Below are 23,345 nucleotides of genomic sequence, written 5' to 3'. Positions count from 1 at the left end.
TAATAATAATAGAATAATATAGTTCTTTATTCTTTACTACTCAGTGATTCTGAATGCTGCTACTTGACTTTTTAAAAAGAATTGAAATTCCAAATACTCTGTGGGTTACAGCTTTAAAGTATCCTGCTGTTTTCGAACTCCACAAATTTGAAATCTATATTCACACAAAAAAAAATGATACCTGGCACCCGGAATGGAAGGTATAGATTTAAAGGCAATTATGTCCTCTTTCCTTTTCAATATAGTTTGAATGAAAATTCAAGGTTATGTCGAAGAAACACCAAACAATGTCATTTAGATGTACAATGCAAATAAGACTGGTCTTTTAGACCTCAAAAAAACTGTAAAACACAAATGAAGTTGCAAAAAATTATTCAATATCGCAAACAATGACCTATCTCGCAAACAATATTATCTATATCGATATTATATAACATTTTCAATGGAGATAAAGTGTCATCTTAAGGAGAGACTGCAACTTTTTCTCAAACAAAACCACTAAACGCAAAATTAAAAAGCTTGATACTTTACCTTATAATCTAGAAATTTATATTTTCATTTTAAAAAAATATTCATTTGTGAAGAGAAAAACATGGACTAAGTTTCCATTTACTGCGCGATTGTGACAAAAATAATACCGTTCGTCGATTTGAGTGTGAAAGAGAAAAAAGTTCCGACCCCTCTTAGCAGAGTCATGTGGGGCAAGTGTGCGTTGTGGGTAATTGTGTGCAAACTCATTTATCTCGGACTGAAATCCATGGGTTTGCACATAGTTACACACTGCGCACACTTGCCCCCATGACTCTACTTAATATTCTTATGAGTACAATCTTTTTTGCAGAAATATTTTTTATGCAATATATAATCGATGTTGAACGTGTACTTGGCGTGATTTTTTTTTACAGAGAATATGTTTTTGGTAAGATTATTCTCATTTTCATTTGAAGACTCCTGTGACAGTGAAAAGAGAATATAATTATAAAAAGACAAAAGAAATAAATACAGATGCGGCCATGATGGACATGCTCGTAAACAAATCGGTCGCACTTCATGGGAATGTCAAAGCATAATATTGGTATTCACGTCGGGAACTCCCCAAAATATGTAGACTCATGGGACGCATGCTAATGTGATAGAGGGAGCTCTCGTATTCACGCACCTACACTATTCTTCTTTATTTTTTATCTCTCTCACTATTTTTGACTCGCATCCGGTTCCCATCAACCGAATGATGTTTCATTGTCTACTTTTACAAACAAAAAACCATCTGATGAATAAAAAGTTTTTCGGTGAATTTTTATAAAATGAAAAATAAAACTTAACAAAACTGCGATAGGTCGTCGACAAAAAACTTTTACTTTAGCTGGCTTTGAAAAATTCAATTATGAACAAAACCGGTGGACAAAGCATTATACACTTGCATGTTTAACCGAAAACAAAGACTTTATCGCTCATCAGTACAGAAATCCGTGACGGTTTATCAAAATCCATGCACAAGATTATGTAATCTATAAAAACTAACTGAATTCTCAATTTCTTGATATGGAATCTTGCTCTTTACCGTCATATCAATAGCTCAAGAGAAAAATCTTTTACTTTTAACAAAAAGAAATATGGACACATTAGAAACAAAAACAGTTTAACTTTGAAAAATTTTATTACTACCCGTATGAAAATAACATATATGGTCAAAATATATGATAAATATCAGAAAATATATGTGGCGAATTTAACTATATTTTCTGATATATTTTTTTTATATTAAAAAATATAATATTCATCATATACGAGTCCGTATATGTTTAGCATATATAAAATATATATGTCAATCATATACAAGAAATATATTTTCATCATATATGAAAATATATTCTTGTCATATACAAAAACTATATTTTTATCATACATAAAAATATATATTTCTATCATATACGAAAAATATATTCTGATCATATATAAAAACATATATTTATGTTGTGTATGGAAAAAAAAAGTTTCTTATTCGTAAGACCAACTCCAATTAAATTAGATCTAAATTTTAATATACTCTTTAAATTGCAGATAAAATTATCAAAATTAGTTAATTTGAAGCAAATATATAATATACCCATATACATATACATACACCGAATAAAATATATGCGTAAATATAACAAAGAAAATATATGGTGCCATATATAATATAAATTATATGCTACCATATATTTCAATTCATATAAAAATTTTATATTTTTTGAATATAAAAGGAAATATATCAATGCAATATATTATAAGGTAAATGTAAATGTATATATGGCTTAATATAAAAACCATATAAGTTACATATATGAAATACATATATTTACTACTGTATATAATATTATATCAAATCGGCGGAAATCTCTATATGATTTTTTATAATATACAATATAATATATCATATATTTTTTTGTTGCAAACATATATGATTTGATATACTTTAACCATATATTGGTTTTTCATACGGGTATTTTTATTATTCAAATACTTTAGAGATACCTAATAATTTGGTGATGATTAATCGATGAACCATAAGCTTAATTATTATATAAATTACAATACCGTTATATCTAAATTACGGAGTATGTTAAGGTTCGAAAAAATATGTTCTTACTTTTAACCGTTATTAAAAAAGTCATCAGTACTGTACAATGGAACCTGTTGTAGAAAAATTGAGCCTCTCGTCTTGTTTTAATGTTCAAGGACATTGGGAGAATAAGATCAAATGTAGATACAGAGTCTTCTACAAGGTTTCTTACATCTTTAAATTATCCAATTGTATCGTTCTCAACTGGTGTTTCAACGAGAAATACTATATATTGTCTTACTAGGAAAAATACCCACTGATTGATATCGCCGACTTTTTCAAAAAAATAAGTGGGCAGGTGAGAAAAAAGAAAGGTAATAAACTTTTCAGGTAATCGGTCGGTAGAAATAGAAATGCCGTCAATAAGATTTCATTGTATTCGGTGATAGCTACAAACGATAGACCGATACACATATTAAGAGAAATTTTGGGCTCTCGATAATTGAGGAAAACTAAAAATTTCAAATTTTTCTGATGTGGGAATAAAAATAGCAAATATTTGACTTAATAAATAAGAATTTTTTTTCACTAACGAGGGATTGCCTTGAAATATATAAATGCATTGGACAGTATCATAAATATATATTTTGTACTTTTCGCTATGAAAATTAAAAAATTTTCATAATATTGGAATCTTTTTCCAAAACAAAGTGAAGCTCTAAGTTTTTAGAACTTCTGAATGATTGAATTTATCACATTGTTTAAAACCTATCAATGGAAAAATTTTTAAATTTTTATCCATTTTCCGAAGTTTAAATTATTAATTTTAATTTTTGTCAGCAGAAAGGTACATTAGTGAAGAAAAAAAAATTTTTCTAAAAGATTTTTTTTTTTTTTTTTTTTTTCTCAATATAATCAATACTACTACACATTTATCGATAAAATCGTGTTCTTTCAAACGCTGTCTGTTTTTTACCCCCCGTCATTATTTTAATTTAAGGCCCGAGTAGAAATGATCTCTCTAAATCTGAAACAGTGAAAATCACTGAAAAATAAAATTTCACATAAATATACAACGTATTGGTATACTTATAGCTGTGAAATAGTGAAAAGGCAATCTTTCTGATTTAGAGCTATTATATAAAATTATAGATAACAAATGGCCCAACATCATTATAGTAAATAAATAGAATAGAAATACAAACAAATCACTAAAATTAAAAAAAAAAAAAAAAAAAAGATGACATTTAAAAATTTAATTATATCGGCGTTGACTTACAGTGAATGTACACTGTGAAAAATTTCCATTAAATTTTACTATGGGTGCATTGTAACCCCGGACCATAAGAAAACTGGTACAAAATTTACAAGTGTCCCATAGTAAACATATGCGCATAGGTCCCAATTGTGTCGTCTGCGCATACCCTTTATTATGGGATACTTGTAAATTTTGTACCAGTTTTTTTATGGTCCGGTGTTACAATACGCCCATAGTAAAATTTTTTGGAAATTTTTCACAGTGTAAAAACTTCTCAATATTATGACATTGTTCAATTTTAAATCAATCATAATGAAAATGAAGTCTTATTAACAAAACTCAATTGGAATATTTTTTTAAGACGTAATAGTTATTCTACACTGTGAAAAATTCCCATTAAATTTTACTGTGGGTGCATTGTAACCCCGGACCATAAGAAAACTGATACAAAATTTACAAGTGTCCCATAGTAAACGTATGCGCATAGGTCCCAATTGTGTCGTCTGCGCATACCGTTTATTATAGGATACTTGTAAATATTGTACCAGTTTTCTTATGGTCCGGTGTTACAATGCACCCATAGTAAAATTTAATGGTAATTTTTCATAGTGTACGCATTGATTGAAAAATATTTTTAGGTCTTTTGAACCCTTGACCGTTGTGTCATGAAGCTCGTCCGTTACTCACTAGACTGATCCGTCTTATTAATTTTAAATAAATTTCGTTGAAGTTGAAGCTGAAGTGTAGTTTGTTGAAACATTTTTGAATAATCTCAAGATTTTAGTAATTTTTTCTTTTTTGATATAATAGTATCAATTCATAATGACTCAATTGAAATTCAATCGATTCTTTATAATTTTTTTTTCAAAAATCGAAAAAGTCTTAAACAAACAACTTTTAAATTAATCGGCTAATATCGTCCATATTGGATCTTGATCGAGGTAATCATCCAAAGAATAAGTGGATAAAATTTCATCACAATCTGATAAGAATTGCAGGTACTATCTCGATAAAAAGCGGGCTATATTTCATATAAGTATGAATACTTATCTGATTAGGAGAAACATGGCAAAATGAACTAAAATGAATACTAATAGCATAAAGGTCAGTGAAATGTATTCGAGTGTAAAGGTATTTAAATAAGGTGGAATGGATACGGTTGATCAATTTGAAGGGTAGCTAGAAAAGATGTGAAATCCTCGGAGGGTTCTCTGAAGATTTTAACAGCTAGAAAGAGAAAAATACCGTAGTCTTAACCCTGCGTCACCTCATTTCCTTATCTTAACAGACCGTTATATACAGTCTTTCTGTATTTCACTCTTCATATCTTATCGTCAAGTTCATAATTTTATTTAAAAAGTAAATATATAAAAAGAAATTAAATATTATTTATAACTTCCCACTATGGAAATTTACAATTTTCAAAAAATTTTGAAAGTTTTTTCAGAATTTTCATATTTGTATACACAGTGTATGATTAAAAATAGTTTATAGTCATAAAGACAAGGTTAAGATAATTTGTCACAGATGTAGAAAAATCATGTGAGTGAAAAGTCGATTTTTCCATCTAAGGGTAACGTGCGAAGTCCATTTAGATGTCTCCTATGCTTGCAAGTAATACTATCTAACCTTGAGTTTTTTTCATCCCTTACGAAATCCCCTCAAGCGATTCAAAGTCAAGCTAAGCCATGAAAAATGATCGTTTCTAAATTTCTCACTTATATGATAAATATATTCTGTTGCTTCTGTGCACAAAATTTCGAGTTCCGAAATTTTATTGCCTTCTTAACTTTTGATATTAGTCAACTTCAGTTTTTATCAATAATCTGAGATTCATATCTACAGTATGTAGAAGCATAAAATCATCTGGGGTAAATGTGCGCGCAGTAAACTTTTAGCGCATACTTGCCCAACATGTTTCTACTTTAAATTACGTTTAAAATTATTTATATAAAATATTCATTAAAATCATTAAGCGATCGAGTCTAAGGCCTTCTACGCTTCTTTAGAGAGAAATCTCCTTTCCTTCCGGCAGTCGGATGTCATTTTTCATATTCAAATTCATAAGTTGTTTCTCATTTTCAAGCTGCTAGCTATTTTCTTTCATAATGTTATTTATCATCGAAAATACTCTGTAATTAATTTCAGTAGTCATATAATAGTTTGAGAGTTAATTCTTATCTCTATAACCGCTGTAAATAAATGTAAAGCCGAAGGGAGTATGAGAAGTTGATAGGGCTGAAGAGGTTGCGGCTGGGAAACAGATAACTGCAGTAACGATCTAATCGTGTTGTTGATTTAACTCGCTTCATAATTTTGCTACCTAATCTAAATTCTCGTTCGTATAAGCATTCTCTTTTCCCCTCTCACCTTTTCTTGGCTCCTTATAATCCAATCTCCCTCGTAAAAATTTGCATATACATTTAATTAGCCAAGATCAAAGGATAATATTATAATAATTTTCTTCCACTTTTTCATAGATAACATATATTCATATTACATTATAGAATTTACGAAAATGTCATTATAATAGTTTTTTTAAAATTACATTTTTAATAAATAATCAAACTTAATCTACCATAGAGCTAATGCTAAAGTAAATAGATCATGTTTTTTTATTATCATTATGGTGCTATTAGCTAGTGTGATGAATTGTTCCCTGATACGACAAGACAGACAAGTGAATAGAACGATAGTAAGTCAAGTTTTAGAAATAGGGAGCTCTGTATAAAAAAAAATCGTCGAATACATTAAAAGCTGCGATTTTTAACTAAGGGTTAGACTTGTTTTTTTGAAAGCCCGCGGTTATATTGTATTGAACAATAAAGAATACTAGCAAATTTAAAATTGCACATTTCAAACACTTACTAATCGATCGATTTATTCTTACTTTTTTTTTTAAATCGATTATAAGAAGGGCATTCATGCAAATAATGCATATAAGCCCTATATGATGTGTTCAGGACTTTAGGGGGATTTAAATCGACGCGCCAATTAATTGTGTACTATTGGTGTCCTTATTTACCATCAAATGAGGAGTATACGTAGCCAGGTCGCAGGAGCGACACCGTGCGAACCTGTATGGCGTAAGCCTCAGGGCGGGGCAAGGTAATCGATTAAGCGGTCGATAACTTGTATCGACGTCAGATCATAGATGGTGCTAAAACCATACATTATTATGTGGGAAGTTGATGGACAGCCATGAGGGTAACGGGGAGAAGAGACCTCTGGGCAACCGTTATAGTGAATGGTCACGTTTCATTTTTACAGAAAACAAGTCTATTTTGGTGGAATTTTTGTAGAAAAATTTTCGATTATATTTTTAGGTATTATTGCCGTAGTTATTAAATGTTCGGATTGAAATTCATGGGTTCGCGCATACTTACTCTACATGACTTTATTTGTCATGTAAAAATATTAGTCGTTTTAATATTTTTTGTAAAGTAAATTTCATATTTTTGAAATAAGTTTTTGGGTCCTCAGTCATCGCGGATCGTGGCTACCTCAGATCTAATAAGTCAAGTAATAAATAATTTACCCTGATTCAGAAATCTAATTTGGAATGATTAAATCCATGCTACAGTGTATACCTATATATAGTCAATTTTGCCAACTTTGAATTGTTTTGGATCGTGTTTGAATTATTTCAAATTAGATTTCTGAATCAGGGTAGTGATATAAAAGGGAAAGTACTTAAAATTGAAATTCTATAATTTTTTTTTTTAATATGAACAACAATGTTTTGGTCGGTGAATAAAAAAAACCAGAAATGAATCACCCTAGTACGATATAGTATTCGAAGATCGATAATGCAATTTTCGTAACCCTATCTCAGATGTAAATTTTATGTTGAGGGTTATATCAACGGATTGACGAGTTCAGTTGAGAAGCTGTATTATGCATTTCACTCTTAGTCATGAAAAGCTATGTATAGTAGAAAGGAATGTTTAACCTTGGGTAATAGCACTATTTTTCTAGTTCTTTCATCGTGATTCCTATTTCTCGAATAGATTTTTTCGCATACACTTAAATTTTTCAACTTCCAGCTAAGAAATGAACTATTTTTGAGTGATGTCCGTTCATATTTCTATATTGTCTTGAACTTCTTACATTTACTAATATTCTTCTTCGTCGTGTTATCACTGCCATGTAATTAAAACTTTGTTCAATAAACACTGAACTATAAAAATATATAATCTTCATAGTCTTAATACCCTTATGACACATGTCTTGGGTCTATCTCTTTCTATCTCTCACCACCATCTAGTCAATAGCTTATAATTTTTACGCCCTATATATAGACTATATATTTATTTATCTGTTCAAGAGAAAGGTACCATTTATATCTATTTCCGCAAGCCCAGGATTTTTGACTCACTTTTTTATTATTTATGACAGCCAAAGTCTTCAGTATATTAAACAAATTATCATCATTTTGAGTCATTTAATAATTCTAATACCCATCATTTCTAAATCATTGTTCTGGACATTTAAAATTGCAAACCATATTTGTTAATCAGTAAGTAGCAACGCTTATTAACTATATGCTGTATTGCTACTGTAATAGGAGAATTGAATACTCGCTTCGCTCGTGGCATTTAACCCACACTTGAGTATAATACTAATTCCACAAAATCTACAAAAAACTATTCTATTGTTTTTCATTTGTGAATGGATGAGTAGTAATAGTTTTCGAATGGTCAAAATAATTCATAAATCACAACTTAATTTAAATATATTTTTTTTGAATGTATATTAGTTTTTTTTTCTGTGAGTATTGATAACAATCTACTACTGATCGGGGATCTAAGAAAGGTACAAAATTTATTGTAAGAACGTGGCAGCACGTGGGAAAATTAAGAGCTCAATGTAAGGAAAATTTAAAAGTGTAGTTGAGTACTTACCCTCAGTATGAAGAACAAGCTCTGAAGTTGTACATCGTCAGTATAAGATAAGGGATATAGTGTAGTCTCATTATCGTAGAACGAGATAGTATATGGCCGAGTACAGGATGAAAGGGTTAAGGTATGACGGGCAAGGGGTGCGTAGGTATAGAAGGATATAATGGTTGAGATTCGGAATTGTTGCCTTAAGGCTGTGATATTCGCTAAACACTACCAGACCAATTAATTTTCAATTAGAGAACAGAGATAACTCCTTATCACTTTATAGGGTTGGATTTTATGGGCAATCCCTCCATTAAGTAACTGTGGTAGTTACACTGCTTAAATATTTATGCGTTTGATGGATCGCATCGTTTAAATTGTAGAAATTATGATAACAAAGAAAACTAATGCTTCATAAAACAGATTTCTGAACTCAAACTACTCATAGTTCGAATAGATCTTATCTAACTTTGGTTTTTAACATTCTAGTCGAAACATCGCTTTCATCACCATTAACTGCTTTGATTTTAGTTGTAAATTAGTTGAAAATATTTAGATGAAATTACACCCGAACCATAGAATTTTATTCAATGAGGCCTAAATTTCACTGAAATCATAATGAAGCCATAGAATTTTATCGGAAAAGCCCGAAATTTTATTATTCTTAATAAACAGGCCGAAAAATTTTCCCGGGTCACTTTTTGGCCGGGAAAAATAATTTTTATTTTGGCTTGAAATTTTTTTTGCCTGAAGAGTGATTTGTTTATTCTTAAAAAAGTTTTTAATTTCCAGACTACAAATTCAAAAATGTATAATTAAAAGTAAGTCCGTTTGAAATTCTGTATAAGATAAATGAACGTACCTTTTTTTCAGAATATCAGATAAATTAAAAAGTAACGTAATATACTAAAATGACAAGATAACAGCCTAAAGCTCCATTTTTTCTCATACCACATCTTTCACAGTGAAAAATCTTTGTAGTGATAAAAGTGTTATTTATTAAAGGTAAAGAATATTGCACATTAATCACGATCGAAAGACACTATTCACTGTGATAATTATCTAATTTATTATTCAATTATATTCATAAAAATTCTAATATGAAAATATTTAAAATTTAGAGCTGCGATATATCCTGTAGTAAAAATGGTAAAAATAGATGTTAATGAGGTATTAAGGGTAAGTGGGTATCTTTAGGATAGCGCCGCCATTACAGTGCTTAAAACAAGGAAGATTAGTGAAACTTACTCGTTTACTTAGAACAAAAGATGCTAACTAAGGACATACATAGAATAAAATTGCTAAGCTAGTTTCCGAGGCTTTGTGGAAGTTCAACAAACAAGTTTTATTATAATCTAAGATGTGAAACGTCTTAATACTAAATAAAGTATTTAATATAAGTAAATATAATTTATTTCACAAGATGATGTCAAATGTCAAAACAATTGTGTGTAACGGGGATTCCTGGGTTTCGCTTTTGAGATCAGCCGGTTTATAGTTTCTTTTTTTTTTTAAATGAATTTTGACTTTATAGGGAACTATGATATTATCTTCAAATAGATCTTTATGCTCTAGTAGCCATTTTGTTATTCAAAAGTTTTCGTGAATTTATTATTGAAAAATTAAGACCATTGACACCTAGAGCCAATGACTGAATAATTCTATTCGAGTATCATACGTAATAAAGAAAAAAAAATTCGTATAAATACCGGAAGCAATTATGCATTCAATCAACGATTTCTTTGTCAAAGGGCGACGTCCCTTGCATCGAATGTAGTGTTGCTTCTGCTATTTTTACTACATTTTATTCTCGCTATATACTTTTATGCTCCTCATATAATTCCCTTTTATTCACTGAATAATTTTTGTTCTGTGTGTATTATTTTTTATCTATCTGTCTACTTTATAGTAAATTCTATTTCTGATTCTACACAAATACAATAAATTGACTAGTGTTACGTTCTTGTAATATTTATATAGTTATTATTTTAATGAATGGATTCTAAGTCATTTGTAACGGGAATCTCGCAAATAGGCATTTTAAGAACCCCAACGCAGTTCATCTGTAGACATAACTATTGTCCACGGGAATTAGAGTTACACTGTCCAGACGTTCTCACAAGGACCAGAGAAGCAACATGGAATTCATTTTTTAAGGTATAATTAGTATTGTACAAAGAGAAAAGCAATTAGTCAGAGGTCGAAAAAATTTGTCTTGCATTGATCTGCGAACATTCAAAAACCCAGAAGTTATTAGAAAATTTGGGTTGATTTTTCGAATTTTTTGAACTTCTCGACACTGATATCTTCTGAATTAATCAACTGATTTTGATATTCATGTGTTATTCCATGCAGTTTTTCAGCCTGCATCGATTTTCGCTAACGAAATCTTTCGAACGAATTATTCGACTTTGTTAGTTAAGATGGCTTCTAGTTGATCGATACAATCGTTGAAAATGATTTTGGGCAGTCGGTAAAGGAGGTGTTAAAAAGATCTCTTTAATTTTGGAGTTAGAACCTAGGCTTGGATTTTGGCAGAGATCTTCCGTATCCTATGTAGGCATTACATGCATGTTTCATGTTTCATGGAATAGACCCCTAAGGAAGTTGCGGGTGTGTTGAAAAGAGTAATGTCAAATGGATTAATGGCTAAGTTAAATCATCAATTCTATCGCCGAATGAATATCGAAATCGGTTAGATCTCTCGAGAGATTTTGATGCTGAAAATTTAAAAAATAACAATCTACCATAGTTCTATAGGCAATTATACACGTGGCTTAGAATGTCCGACTTTTGTCTCTAGGTGTGTAATGTACTATTTCTTCCTTGGTGTGTAATGTACTATTTTATCTTTTTCAAATAGAATACGCTTCTAGTATCTTATAGGGGTAAGTTAATTATTAAAAATATATCATGAGAATTCGAGTAATGGACTTCTGGATTGTTCAAACATGTTTTTAGAATTTTCATAGTTCAAGGCAGATCATAACTTTTTTTGAGCTCAAATAGGGAGCGCGAAAAATTTTAATATTTAGAAAATAACAGATCCAATTCTTTAACTAAAAACATTTCAATGATACTCCTATTCAATTATGATGATACCTAAGTCAATTTGAAAATTTAATTCTTATCATATGCATTTTAATTGCAAATCTGAAACAATAATAATCTTGTAAAATTTGAGATAAAATATCTCATAAGCATTCTGCTGTTTGTTTCTTACGATAGCTATTGCAAGAAGCGTCCATTGGTCGTGAACTCTCGCGGGCGAATTTCAATTATTAGGAGGAATTACTTGGAGCTCCCGTAATCATCTGCGATGGTTTTCTACCGCATCAGTGCTAAGAGATTTAGTTTCTGACACTGGTTATTCAGTGATGCGAATAAAAAATATCGAGAGAAAAAAATAAAGTTGATGAGGTCGGACGCAAATGAGAAAGATACGATGTGCATACAGACAGCTGGAATAGAAATGATCTCATGAGGTTATGTACGCGAAGGATTCCAAGCTTGTAGCATCAGAACGCATCATCAGAGTGGTGAGAGAATAGCCTTCAGTTGTGATTACACAGTCGGCTTTCTCTTGCCTTTGCTTTTTTACTTTATTTTCTTTTCTCGTTCGTTCATCTCACTTGATCATTATTGTAATTTGTATGATCTAGGGAGTACAGAAGTATTGCTTTTATACTCTCCGATTAAATAACATATTTTTAAGCTTCTTAATGCATAAGTTTTATTTAGAACGTTATCGTGAAGTTAATGTACCGTGTAAAAGTGTCAGTGCAATCGCGTTTTCAAAACAAACCAAAGGGGGTGCGCATCATTTTCAAAAGTTCATTTTACTCTCAAGACAAATTTTTGTTGATTAATAATAAAATAAATGAGACATCAAACAGGGATGAATTTCTTCATCAAAATTTCGAAATGATCATCCTAATTAAAATGATTAACCCTTGTATAATTTATAGAGACTTTAAATATTTAAAAAGAAATTTTTTTTTATGCTAAAAAGTGGTCTCATTTTGCCCTACACATTTATGAAAAATGTGAAATCTCATTCTTTTATATTTTCCCTTATTTTATATATATGTTTCCAACTATGTAAAAATATATGTTGTCATCTATGTAACATCTATTTTATTGGCGTGAAATATACATCATATATAACGCATTCAATTTCTGCATACGAAGCTGGCATTTTTTGGATTTTTCATGGAATGATTACCTAATTTTCAAAAAAATTTTCCCTAATCAGAACAAATTTTTTTTTAGTTTGAAGAAAATTTTAGAGGTTGGCCCTTGGAATCAACTGCTGTCTAGATTTTCAATCTAATAGACGAGATAAGTTTTCATTTATGGTTTAGCTACTAGACCAATATAAATGACATTGTATAGATTAAAAGAGTAGTCTAAACACATGTTTTTAAGATTCTTTAAAGGTTATACTTGAAAGACAAGGAAAAAAATGTGATTGGATGAACAATTGAATTTTGTTAAATGACGAATGAAAGTTGGATCATGTAGGGTGAGTCCAAGCGATAGGGGTGATGTAGTAAGCGGATAGGTTTGCCAATATGCTGTCCATACATCACGGGGGTAGTCCGACAAACTGGGGAAACCTGACCAGAAATATGATGTCATTTATATGGTAATACATCGGAATCCCGTCATTTAGATACTTTAATGATTAATGTCCTCGACAAGACAACGCCAGCTGGTATCCCAGCAACCTTTCCTTCAGCCTGTGTCTTTAACCAGCTTTCTTTTTATTTTTGTATCGTATATTTAGAAAAACACATTTTTTATGTTAGTTAACTTGTTTTCCATCGAGTTATCATTCATGTTTTTTAAGGTTTTCAAGGATCTTTAATTATTCGGATTTAAATTTTGATTTGTTTCCGGAAATAGTTTCTGACTAAGTAATACCGGGTCTAGATTACTGTATAGAAAATTTAAAGGATGATTTTAGGAGGTGATATCTTCAGCATGGGTAATCTCGGTGGATTTTTTGTCTTTAAAAATTTTCACTTACCCCCACAAATTTTTATACTATGAAAATTTTCTTAAGACAAAAAACAATTTTTGGTTTCATTCAATAAAGAAAACTTTTTCTTGCGCAAAGAAATCCTTTTTTTCTGTGTGGGTTATTTTTAGACCTGGCACACAAGGTCAACTTTTTTTTGTTCAATTCTTTGTCAATTGTACATTACAAACTACTTATAATATACTATATTATAAATAATGTAGGGAATGTATTGACATTCAAATAACCCCTGGTTATATTTTATAATTGCATGAAAATTTTTCAAACTGTTCATTGCAATTTTTCTAATTTGCTATTTATAGTTGACCATAAAAATTTAACGATATTTGCTGATCAAATCGATATACCCAACAGTGAAGACAAAAGTAGTTTTTTCAAAATTTGAATTACTGAACTACAACTCAAAGAGATCAAAGAGTGCAAGGCTTAGAATAATCCAGCTAAGTCAGCCGGTTTTGTTTTCAACAAACCTGTCTACCTTTCAGCGTCATAATTTTAATACAACATATGCTGAAGGACAGTACGTTTTAAGATAATATCTTCCGACGTCTTTTCATCATCATTAGCATCTCTCGTTTATTCTTAACCTTATATTTCATTTTTTTATTTTTAGACGCAATCTCAAGTTACTCAAATTATTCCAGAGAATGTGTTTATTTTACCAACTTATATGACATGTTTTTAGAATTGCCGCATTTCTTAGAGCCTTTCGAGTGTTTCTTTCTTCAACTCCTCCGTGCTTTTTCGACGAAATTCTCACTAAAACCGTAGATTTATATGCGTCCAATTTTACAAACTCTCGTGAAATATAGTTGAAAGAGAATAAAGAAACAAGGTGGTCAAAATAAAATAAGAAAAAAAAAATACAGATTGAAATCATACGTTCAAAACTTGTTCTACTCCAATTACAAATTACTGAAAATATATCAATATTTTTTGCTTTACGAAAATCAAGTCGAAAAGATGTTTTTGTTAAGTTTAGATCATAACAGTTCTAAACTCAGATACTGATCAAAATCTTAAGGTAATTGAAAAAGGTAATGTAGTAAAATTGACGAAATTTACAAATATTCGAAATGCTCTGGATTTTAGCTCGACGAGCAATCGATGATTACCAACTTATATATCGCGTACATCGGCTTGTATGACCGCAAGTAACCAGCTTCATGTTGTATGACGTATAACAAATATCATTGGACGTCTCCAATATCGAATATATCCAATCGTATAATCATTTATTCGCCTCCCAAATTACTAGTTGCAGTAAGAAAATAAAACGTCCATACACACGATACGAGATTTATTAATTCAATTGTGATCATCGTGCACACACGGTACTCTCCGTTGTCCTCCAAGCCGGAATTGCCGGTCGGCTTTCGTTCCTTCATCCGTGTCGGCGATGACGCTGCAGTTGACTCTCAGGTCTTAGATTGATAATCGAGTAGATAGACCGTCGAAAGTCAAGTGTCAGGCTTGTCAACGACCCCCTGAACTCCAAATTACATTTTGAGACTAAATTATTTTCGGGCTGTCTATAAACGCGTTCATTTCGTTACCCCTTTTTGGGCGCCATCTCTCTTTATCTCGATATAAAATATCAAATAGCATTGTAAAGCCAAGATAAAGAAGTAAGACAGAATAGTTAATCAAAAATGTTAAACGTGAAGACGAAGAAGTGCAATTCTAAATGAAGAATAAATTAAAAAAACCGAAGAGAATGTCATAGACAGATTCATCAAGCGACTGTATAACAAGATAAAAAAAAGCATGAGCCCTTCGAGGCTTCAGTTTTAGGATCGACTTACGTGAAAGCATTTGCCTTATTGCTCCCCGAGTGGCCGCAAAACTAAGTTTGATCAAATTCAACTGCGCTGGACATAAAACTGACCGGTCTATCTAGAACCATTTCTTTCCAATGTAGACTTACTTTTATATCTAAGTGCCTTACTAGCCTCTTGCTAGCGCTATATCGGGGATAAAAACGGATAAGGGAATTGAAGGCGGTGGTCAGGTTATGGGATCGATAAATGATTCATTCGCAATCGCATAATGTTGACCAAAAAACCTTACTCTCCCTAGAATATTAATATTTATGTTAATATATAATCTCAATGCTTAAAAAACATTGAAAAATTTATAGAAAAATCATTAGTCTGTTTTCCACGCAGAGCTTATTATCATATTTAAGTCTTCGTATTTTCTATAAGTATACATGATTGTATTTTTTTTTAGTAATATTCCTTGCGTAAAGTGATTTTTGACAATATATTGAGTAGATCAGAAATTTTTTATAGCTTTTTTCTATGTTTTTTATGATTGACGTCACATGGACATTGTTTTCAATAAGTCGACGCATCACTCATAATTTATCAATCGTTAGAAAATGTATAACGTGGAGTAGAAAAAGAACGAAGACTAAATAGGCATACAGATGTCTTAAATGCGAGTAACCTTTGGCTATCAAAAATCTGAAATTACCGAACTGACCATCTTTTTTGCATAACGACAACCAAGACCGGTTCTGTCCCTCGATGCAACGAATTCCATTAATGTTTTACCCTCTTCTGACCTCTAACCTCTGTGTCCTTCATAGAACTATTAGTTTATATCTATACATCAAAACAGTGAGGGAATCTAAAAAAAAAAAAAATGAATGTTGACTGATTCTGCAATATCTTTTAGATTAAATTTGATTTCTATGCGATCACTTTCTTCTATTTTTAAATTCGGTCATCAAAATGCGATTTTAGGAAAATTCATTATTTGTCTTTCAAAATCCATATGGGAATCCAGCCTAAATTCCTATGTGGGTTCTCACATGGCGTTTTCGGACAGGTTCCGATATGGTTTTCTATAGGAATTCAGCATATTCATATTATATTCGCGTATCAATAGACAATAGACATAGAAATCCAGATACTCTGAATTTTGGGCGAATTCAGGTACGCACAGTTTCCTTTGTGGATTTCCCATAAGAAAATTTTATATAAATCCATACACTTCTATATAGATTCCTATGGGTTCCTATGCTATTCTACATGGATTTTTTTGATTGTACTGATAATTAGTTACCTAAACCAACTGGGAGCTTTTCGTGTCTTTTAGCTATTTTTTCCATTCTATTTTACGTTGAAAGGAAGTTTTAACCCCTCAATTAGAGAAAATGAGCAATGACATAGAAAATTATAGGAAGCGTTAAAGCCACGGTCAATTTAAATATCAAAGAAAACTGTTTGATGATTTATTTTCAATAAAATTAGAAGGTGAAAAATTATATTAAATAAGACGGAATTGAAAATGTGATAATTGGACAATACGAATTGACAAGAAGCACAAGTTCAAGACAGTCTTTGCTGTGTTAGATTCAAGAGGTATAACATCATTTTATCCTTCTTCCACTCATACCCTTTGGCTCTATTTAACATTCTCGTCTCTTGAGTTTAATTACACTGAGAGGCTTTTGCCCGTGTTGCAATAACGAAGGACACTTTCCCTATCGTGCACAATTATTCAACCCCAGTTATGATACAGATTGGGTACATAAGGGCAAAACGATAGAAAAAAAAATCCGTCAAATAACAGCAAATTGCAGTTTAAGTCTGAAACTGAAACTTCTTATGAAATTTATGACTTAGCTAATGTCGATAAAATAAAAAATAGCTTTTTTAGATCCGATATTTTCCATTAATAACGAAGCTCGGAATACGCGGGAAAAATTGGCTAGCAACTGAATAATTTAAACGTGTAGTTTTACGTTACGGTCTTATCGTGTATTGAATTCTAACTGCAGCCTTGCACTAAAATTACAGAACGAGCCTTAGATGATCAGCTAAAACTTAGCCAGCAAATTTGAAACTACTCCTGTTAAAACGATTTCCTATTTCGGAAAACGAGAATATAAAATAAGACTCGTCATTTTATTGATAACAAAAGAAAGTGGAATTTTCAAGATGATTCCGAAAAAAAGAATTGAAAAAAAAAAAATAAAAAAAGCCTATGGAATTCTTTTCTTGTCTTTCTATTCATCGCTTCTTCACATTGAGGATAACTTAATTCTATTGAAAAGAAAATGCGTAATATAAGAATATGTTAATGTATGCAAATACACAACTGATTTTTATAGCTTTCACAGACACGCAAAATATGTTTTTGCATAAGTTTATTAAAAAGATGCAGCTTCATGAATAAATGACTCAATGTTATGAAATTTTTTCGATATTTTTGTCCACCCGAAAAAACAATTCTGTAAAAATTTGAATGCTGGATGAAAAATAAGGGTTTCATAAAATGCATTTCTGCAGATAATTTCTGTACACTAAAAAATTTTTCCTGACAAGAGTCCCCTGATTAAAAAAAGGGATTTAAAAATATTCGAAATAAAAAATTTTAATACTTTTGAATACCTTGAATACTTTTGAATCCCTCTCTATGGGAATTTAACATTGCAATCGTTTTAAATCCCTTTTTTAAATCAGGGTCCACTCTACACACCAATTTCTACATTGAAACAACTCTACATATAAAAATCTTTAGAAATCATATCTACATTGTCAAATTTAGCACACGAACTCAAAGCGAAGAGGTAGTGCTCTACTGTCGTCAAATGTCAAAGCTGGGTTTCTTAATATATGCATTAGAGTCAGTATCTTTAAGCAACTGGGTAAAGGTGTAGACATATAAGACAGTCATAAGGGTGCGCTTGATTAACTTGAATCACTTTAGAAGAGATGAAGTAAGAAGGAAATATATCGAGTCATAGGATAAACAGAGAGTAGATCAGAGAAAGATAATGAAAGAGTGAGAGGGATTCAGAATAAAACCGAAGGCAATATCAAATCCCCGCGTGTCAATTCTCAGAGCAATCTGCCAATGCAGATTAGTATCTCTCACCCTTATGTTCAACCACTTAATTTGATTTCTTGCTACTTTGACTCTGTCTAACCTTCGCGTACAGTCCAGGGAATCTTATGATTTTTTAAATGTTTTATTTTTGATTTTATAATTGGTTATGTTTTTTAAAATTTTTAAAATTTCATATTCATGGAAACGATACGAAAATATTCATATTCTTGACTGTTCTTTTTTTTTCTGTGACTAAGAAATGTTGAAGGTGATGAAAAAACTAGTGAACACTTTTTTTAGTCCAAAAAAAGTGCGTTAGAAGACATTTAAAATGTATTAGACAGTAGTGAGTTTCTTGCTTTTGATTTCTTCAAATCTTTTTATTTCAAGGGGAGAATTACGCACAAAGACCCTTTCTCGTGTAGGGTCGAATAAAGGGAAACATAAATTCCCAAAATGACTGTGATTTAATATTTTTATAAGATTTATAACAATAGCAAAAACTTATTTACAAAATATATTAAGTTTTTGAAAACTTTAAAATTTTAAAACAAAACAAAAAGTATAACTGATTTAAAGTCTACTAGTTTGAATTTTTATGGCTACAAAAATTTGACATCTACAAAAAAAAAAATTTATTTACTCAAAATTTTTTCCCGTTATTTAAATGAGAAATAAAAAATTTTTATGAGCGATGTCCAAATATTAATATTGAGAGCTCATTTTTTCACAGGCATCTTATTTTACCTCCCGGCAACTTTTTTATGGGGGAAATTGATAAACGAAAAATAGTCGATTTTTTTGAATCAGTCTAATATATATTAAGAATAAAAATACAGAGTAGTAAGATAATTGATGGCGAATGATTTTAAATAGTTTTGCAAAAAATTCGATTTTATTAAAGTGAATATTAGGATTGTTAATTAGATCAAAAAAAGTTTGAAGAAATAGACGAATTTTCGTATATTGACCAATAAATATCATCTTTGTTGTCTGAGTACGCGATAAATTTCTTAATTTATAAATATTGTCTTAGATAACTGATGGAAATTTATTAGTCCTTCAAGTATTAGCCCAAGGATAGGATTAAATGCCTGTTTTCATGCCTGCAGCATTAATTTTCATCCCCTTCGAAATTCGTAATCTTATTGAATCTCATAACTGTTGATTTGAAAAAAAAACAAAAACAAATATGAACAAGTTTAAAAAAAAAAAAAAAAAAAATTCAACGAGATCAAGAAGCGACTGAAGAGCAGAGTATAAAAATATAAAATGGTGAAAAGTAGAGGGATCGTATGGTAGTTAAAGAAAGAAGTGTTAGTGTTGGAAATGACTGTAGGCTATGAACCCTCAGTAAACCGCAAATTCAAGATCCGATAAGCTGACTATATTGGAATCTCCTTTTAGATATTGTTCTTTTTTTTTTTTCATAGCCCATTAACTAGGCCCGTTCTTTTATTACTGTTAAAAAACATTATCCTCAAATTATTGTGACTACTAATGAAATTATTATTCACAAGTATTTACTCAATTCTCTAACATTTATATCAAATAATTTCATTGACTCATAGCTCATTATTAAATTACGTTAAAAAAATAAAAGCTGTGAATAAAAAAAAATGTGCGCACACTTGCCCCACATGACTATGTATATTTTAACATGTGAAAAAAATTAAACACCGACTCATAATTGGTTATTATTTAAACATTTAAATAGTGACCCGCAGAGCAACGTTTCGCGCCATCCGTAGTTAAAAAGTCGGACTATGACCGAGCTATCGATCCAACGCATGGATTGACAAAAGCGAAGGTAACGGTCGCATATCAGGTTTTAAATAGCTTTTCGATAGCCTGACTAACGAACAATTAGGTTGTGTGATAGTAATTACATTTGAACAATTATCCGAGTGTATTATTTTTCTTTTTTTAAATTCAGGTTCATAACTATACACAATATATTCGAATCTACTGTTAAATCTTAAACGATAGCTGTAATAAGATTCTTATTAATAACTATCGCGTATGTTACATCAATACTTAATTTTTCGTCTTATTAGTTGTTAGCGAACAACAACCAACTTTTGGGTTTTGAAAAATGTGTCTTCTAATGCAGCTACAAATACATCAAAAAAGAAGAAATGATACACTGTGAAAAATTCCCATGAAATTTTACTATGGGTGCATTGCAACCCCGGACCATAAGAAAACTGATACAAAATTTACAAGTGTCCCATAGTAAACGTATGCGCATAGGTCCCAATCGTGTCATCTGCGCATACAATTTACTATGGGACACTTGTAAATTTTGTACCAGTTTTTTTATGGTCTGGTGTTACAATACGCCCATAGTAAAATTTGTTGGAAATTTTTCACAGTGTAAAAACTTCTCAATATTATGACATTGTTCAATTTTAAATCAATCATAATGAAAATGGAGTCTCATTAACAAAACTCAATTGGAATATTTTTTTAAGACGTAATAGTTAATCTACACTGTGAAAAATTCCCATTAAATTTTACTATGGGTGCATTGTAACCCCGGACCATAAGAAAACTGATACAAAATTTACAAGTGTCCCATAGTAAACGTATGCGCATAGGTCCCAATTGTGTCATCTGCGCATACCGTTTATTATGGGATACTTGTAAATTTTGTACCAGTTTTCTTATTGTCCGGGGTTACAATACGCCCATAGTAAAATTTGTTGGAAATTTTTCACAGTGTAAAAACTTCTAAATATTATGACATTGTGCAATTTTGAATCAATCATAATCAAAATGGAGTCTCATTAACAAAACTCAATTGGAATATTTTTTTAAGACGTAATAGTTATTCTACACTGTGAAAAATCCCCATTAAATTTTACTATGGGTGCATTGTAACCCCAGACCATAAGAAAACTGATACAAAATTTACAAGTGTTCCATAGTAAACGTATGCGCATAGGTCCCAATTGTGTCGTCTGCGCATACCATTTACTATGGGACACTTGTAAATTTTGTACCAGTTTTTTATGGTCTGGTGTTACAATGCGCCCATAGTAAAATTTGTTGAAAATTTTTCACAGTGTATAAAAATATAGAGATCAAGTCTATTGATAATAATTGGCTATCGATAAAAATATTATTTATTATCAATTCAAGTATATATGGTATATTATATTCTAATAACACAAATAATAATTCAGTAATCGTTAAAATGATTATTGTATAAGATTCCACAACGATTATATATACCTACCGCAAAATGATTCTTATATCATTTGCATTTTTAATAGAATTATTATTGAACGAAACGAAACGAATGGAAGAGTATGAAAATATACAGGAGAATATGAGGCAGCCAAAAATAAAAGTTTTAAATTAAAAAAAAATATACCATAAGAGAATCAACAAAAAAAAAAATAAAATAAAAGAATAGATATACCTTAGACGGTTATTCGTTCGAAAGAATCTGGACGTTATTATATTTTCGCGATACGCACTTTCTACTCTTCTTTCGGCACGAAATCATAGAGTAGATACTACGGCTCTCCCGCGCTCAACTCTCCGACAAAAAGTTAATCGACGTGTGGCGCAATAATTAGTTTCGATGCAGCTTAACGAGTAAAAACAAGAATATATTTCTATCCATATGTTTTTTTCGTTCTGTACACTTGACTTATATCAGTATTAAAATTTTTGTTTTCACCTTTCTCTTCAATAGGAATATTTATATATATTAGGGTGCCTTGAAAAAACTATTATTTTTTTTTTTTTTTTTTTTTTTTTTTTTTTTTTTTTTTTTTTTTTTTCAAGCCTCAGAGTTAAAAAATTCGTCTTAGGTATAAAAAAGTTCCCCTAGATAGGCTTAAAATCTCAATGCCCTAAAAGCTCAATGAATACTTATTTTCTTATAAAAATTGTTTCGAAAATTTTTAAGCAAAAAAAAAATTATCTCAAAAGTCTTTTTTAATAGCAAACTGATCACACCTAATATATATGTAAAAATAGTGTATATATGTCAAAACTTTAAAAGTGTTACTTAGTAAAAAAATTTAAATTGTCAATGTTTTCGAAACGATACTTCAAAACTTATTCCTTGATGATTTTGTGAAAAATATAGTTTAGAGATTTTTTGTAGAAAATGCTGCTTTCTACAAAAAGGCATGCTTTGATTTTGGAAAAAAATGTTTTCTGATACTTCAAACCTAAGAAGAAAAAAGTGAAAATTTCATGATGTAATGCGCATTTTTCCATGACAGATGAATTTTTTTTTTAATGTGGTTGTACGCATTAAATACTTGAAAATGTTCACAGTGCTACAATTAACAATTTTATGACTTACCTTTCAAAAGCGTAGTGTCTTTCTTCAAATCTGTAACAAAAAAATTTTTACTACTTAAGATATTTTTTAGTTTTCTGAAACCTTAGAAGAAAATGTGTCAGCGATTTTTTCTGGCATAGCTGAAACGAGAATACCCTTGCGAATTGATAATAGCTTTGTTTCTGATATTTTTGGTTGGTATCAGTTCATAAGAAAGGTGCATGTGCTGCCTCTCACCGATTTCATGCTGTAAATATGTTGTTTTAAAAATCTAAGTTCACATATTTTTCCAAAATCTCGAATAAAATTTAGCATTACAAGAGAATATTAGTGAAATTTGGGTTTTAAATTAGAGATGACAGTGTATGATGGGCAAATGAGCAAAATGCTGCTTCAAAAATTAGGCAGATGAATTTGAACCACAGCCGTCACCTCCGAATTATCAGGGCACTATTCGACCTAGG

The 23,345-nt window shown here is 30.6% G+C and overlaps 1 protein-coding gene across 1 annotated transcript in view; it reads right to left on the bottom strand.

Moving 5' to 3' along the window:
• LOC103570236 (protein trachealess) overlaps positions 1–22,991 on the bottom strand; it is a 53,850-nt gene extending 30,859 nt beyond the window's left edge. The window contains exon 1 of the mRNA XM_053738608.1: positions 22,903–22,991. The gene's annotated coding sequence lies outside the window, so the exon portion shown is untranslated. The remainder of the gene's footprint in view (positions 1–22,902) is intronic.
• Between the last annotated feature and the right edge of the window lie 354 nt (positions 22,992–23,345).

This window comes from Microplitis demolitor, chromosome 4 (genome assembly GCF_026212275.2).
Source record: "Microplitis demolitor isolate Queensland-Clemson2020A chromosome 4, iyMicDemo2.1a, whole genome shotgun sequence".
Lineage (NCBI taxonomy): Eukaryota > Metazoa > Arthropoda > Insecta > Hymenoptera > Braconidae > Microplitis > Microplitis demolitor.
Note: the sequence above shows the minus strand (reverse complement) of the source record. Positions and strands in the feature narration are given on the sequence as shown.